Consider the following 4,706-nt stretch of genomic DNA (forward strand, 5'->3'; position numbering starts at 1 on the left):
AAACCGTTAACGTTACCTTCCACTATGTCAGTATGATGTCACCATCACCGGTCGTATCCTCCAACACCGTTCATCTTCTCCGACAAAACGTCATCCCCGTCAACAGCAGCATCAGTAGAAATGCCGGCGTCCATTACAGGCGGCGAGGCATGGCGACCATGACCGGGTCCATCATCCGGCTGCCGTACCCAATCTTGTCCGGCCATAGTTGGGAAGGTTCTTATACTTCGTGGTGAAAACATCATCCATAGCCCTTGGTTGTTTCAACCCCTCGCTGTTGCACTGTAGAATATTTGCACCCATCGAGCCGAGCCGAGTTGGCTCATTCAACGGAGTCGCCAGCTGAGTCGAGCCAATGACTCGCTTGATGTTTCAACCCTAGTACATTTGGCTTGCGGATTATCCCGCCCCACTTCGTGGTCTTAAGCCTAATACACATATTTCTTGGGTTATGTCTCTTACGTCCATTTGCTTGTGTAATTCATAACCCTAGAGAAATATTACAAAAGTATCTAGAATACTTGATGGCCAAGTCACACAGGGAAGGTTCGGGAATGTTCAAGGAGACTTGCAGAGCAAGATAAACATTGATCATGCTTATCTCAAATTTGGGTTAAACTCTAATCTAAAACTTATAAATGCATGGGTTGACAACCCTAAAAGGTATGTAATCTTCCACAATTCCCTGCGAAAAACTCTAGCTAACTTATACATCGGTGTTTTTTTTGCAGGTATCCCCCCTCCCCCCCACCCCCACCCACCCAACACTGTTCATCTGGAGAGAAAGTTGCAGATTGATCAACAGTTTAATCATCATCAGATTCGTGTTTGAGGTAAAATTCTTTTACAGATCAAACAAGTCCGTATGTGAAGATATGATTCTTCCTACTTGCTATATTGAAGCCTGTAAACGCTACAAACAAAGATATGCAATGGATAAAGAGATAAATACTTTACTTCAGATTGAGACTTGGAAATTGGTTTTTGTAGGAAGCGCTCACAATGTCATTGGTTGAAAATGGATTTTTAGGATTAAGAGGCATGTTGATGGTTCTATTGAGAGGTAAAAGGATTGATTGGTGGCCAAGGATTACAATAAGGTTGGAGGCATTAATTATCAGGATAGGTTCACTCTTGTCTTAAATTAAGCCAACTACAATGCGCATGATTTTATATATTTCTCTATACAAGGGATGGCAGATTAGAAAATTGGATGTCAAAATTGCTTTCCTGCATGGTTATTTGTCATATGATGTCTATATTGTTTATCCTTCAGGGTATTCAGACAAAAAAATACATAACCATGTATGCAAACTTCAAAAAGATCTTTGTGGACTGAAGCAGACACCTAGGGACTGATAGGTTGAGTATATTTTTGTTTCCATAGGGTTTTCTGTCATCTTCAAATGACATATCTTTGTTCTAAAAAATTTCTACTACTGCAGTCATCTATGTTCTCATCTATGTAGATGATATCTTAATAACTGACAGCTCCTCTTATGAGATTTACACCCTCAATGTTGTTATCAGAAGTGAATTTGCTATTATGGATCTTGATGCACTACATTTTTTTCTCGGGGATTCAGTCTAAACAAACATCTACTTCTATCATCATTTCTCAAGAGAAATATATTTCAAACTTAGTATCTAAGACTCAAATGAGTGTCTCCAAACCATGGTGTACTCCAATAGATACTACTCCACCAAATGCCCAGTAAGCTGCATTTGAGGATGCTAGATTATATAGAAGCATTTTTGGAGCAGTGTGTTATGCAACTATCAACAAACACGATATTGCTTTTAATGTTAATAGAGCTTGTTAGCATACGCAGGATCCATATGGAGATCTTTGGAGTGAAGTCAAAAGAATATGAAGATACTTGCAGGGTACTATATCATTTGGGTTGCAGTCTAAGTGGTTTTCCTCTCTAGTTACAAGCATTTTCTGGTGCTGATTGGGCTGGTGATGTGTGTCACAAGAGATCCATCAGCGACACGACAATTTTTATGGGACCCAATCTGATCTCTTGGTGCTCAAGGAAACAAATAACTATTTCAAGAGGTAGTACAAAGGAAGGGTATATTGCCTCAGCAGATGCTACCTGTAAGATAATATGGATTCAATCCCTTTTACAAGAACTATTTTTCCCTTCTCCTAGACCTTCTGTTTTATGGTGTGACATCATGTGGGATACTTATCTCACTGCAAATCCTATTTTCCACAACAGAATAAAGAATATTGAGATTGCTTTTAACTGTGTACATGAATTAGTAGATACGTCGTCACTGAATCTTTGATTTTTTCTACCCAAGTGCATATTTATGACGTTTTTACTAAAAGCTTGTCCACTACTCGTTTTTTTATTTATCAGGTCCAAGATCTATGTCTCTCCTCCTGCATAGAAGCTGGTCTTGCGGGGGGTGTTATAGAGTACTATCGTAAGCATGTTAAACGTGTGTCTCAGGTGAGGCTATAGTCTTTTTATGAGAGTGTGTGCTAACTGGCCGGTGTTAGTTGTAGAGTACGTTAGTAATTGGTAAAGAGGTTATCACTTGAGTCGGTCCTGTAAAGGTTTGTTACATCCTGTGAGTGATATTCTCTGTACCAAGAATTAAATGAATGAAATATGAGAGATTATCAAGCGATTTTAATTCTCTCAACAAGATTAAAGTAGCAATTAAGTCTTTAGTCAAGTTCCTCAAAAAGTTGATGGGCATTTTGGATCGAGAGGATAATAATGCTTCTGGCATCTCTGAGTTACAAGGTTATGTACGCATCTATTATCATCATGTTAAAGAGTCGCTGAGGATTAATTATTATAATATGCTTGATGTGGGGCTGAATCCCCTATATTATTGTAAGCTCGCTTTCGAGATAAACTTTATTTGTGCTCATGTTGATTTTTGAATCAGATTTATTTTCTTGTTAAATAAAAATTTGTAATCTGGTATAGAAATGATGAAGTTAGTATGCCATTTTAACTACCATACTGTCCTTTACCAATAAAAATTAACTAATAATCAAAAACTAACTAGCTAATATATTATTTACCCATTTAATTTTCTTGCTAGTACGGAAAAGCGCTTGTGGATGTGGTTGACTTGACAAGCCAAGTCGGAGGGTTAAAAAGACTAATGTTGTCCTAAAAATATGTATTTGTTGAAGACTGTATAATATAACTTGGTTAGGTGATATCCAGTTTTTCTCCACAATTGGTTGGGAAATAAAGAACGTTTGACTATGGGTAATTCTTTGAGCATTAGATGAAAATCAACAAAGAAATATGAAAAACACCTTGCGGGTTCTTCTTGAAAACAAATTTGACGTGAAATTATAGTAAAATATGGGACATATATAATTTTAGATAAATTTCTAATAGTTAACCTAACGGATCATAATCTTAGAAATATAACTAAAATCAGCTAATTATTTATACCTGAGAATTAAATAATTATTATGCGGCCAGGTTGATTGTTGGACTCAGGGTTGAACTATTATTATATAGATTTTGACAACACAAATTAAGTCAGTTGTTTTTTTCAGTATAAAGCTAGCTAACTCATTGTGCATGGCGTTTCACATACAGTATACACAATTCGATTGATTTTGATACCAATCAATATTTTATCGTAGAAACCGATTTTTATACCAACTGGTATTCTATTGCGGAAACTATCATATAGTCACAATATTAGAATAAATGTGTATTTTAATACACTAATTCTCGATTTATATTTTGAGAGATGTTTCATTTAAATGTTTTTTTTCTTTTGCTGATTATATTACATGCATCAAATGTATAGCTCTTTTGAATCATAATATCTAAGGAGGAGTCATGTTAAAAAGGATTTTTCTATCCCTAAAACGAATTATACACATGTATGTATTGATCCGAATTATCCCTGAAACAGGGAAACTTGACACGAATAGTGAACCAGATTCACATTCCACCAAAACGAATAATATTCGTTGTAAACACATGATTTTGACCAAGAACCGAGGACAGGAATGGGGGCTTCGAGTATTAACCGAAGCCACCATTAGCAAGGCCGAGGTCTATGGACGATGATGCAATACAAGTGGGATGCCCCAAAGGTGGGTTGCCCCGAAGATGATAACCAGTGGGTGCCTAAATAACCCCAGCTGTAATAGTACATATGTACGGTTAATAATAAAAGACTTACTAGAAAAGGTATTAGAGTACACGTGTACGGTACTTACATGTCAGACTTTATCTATAAAAGTAGGGAATTCTCCCAGAAAGAGATAGAGTTCCGCGGATGATGGTATTGTATATTGGGATTAGTCTCTTCATTACCCTATGATAATTTAAGGGTGTTTACATCGCAAACTTTTTGCGAACCCTGAATTGTTAACTAAGAGCCACCCTCTAACCGCCAACGTGTGTGCACGCTCAAGTCTAACCATCTAATAGCAGCAAGGGAATGAACAGTGCAATCACATTTTGTGCACGCAACTTCTAATGTGCCCTCTTAGCAACTTCACATTTTGTTTTTCATCCGTTGGGTGTACAACTTTTTAACGCTTGGACAATATCACCCTTACAAAATGCTGATATTAACGATTCTCAAAACCAATAAATGACTGAAAGACAATGTGGCGTCCCTGCTACCCTCACCCTCAAGTTGCTATAAGTACTGTGAACTGTTCACTCTCGTTTCACAATATCAATATATCTAGACAG

Source organism: Papaver somniferum, chromosome 2, assembly GCF_003573695.1.
Source record: "Papaver somniferum cultivar HN1 chromosome 2, ASM357369v1, whole genome shotgun sequence".
NCBI lineage: Eukaryota > Viridiplantae > Streptophyta > Magnoliopsida > Ranunculales > Papaveraceae > Papaver > Papaver somniferum.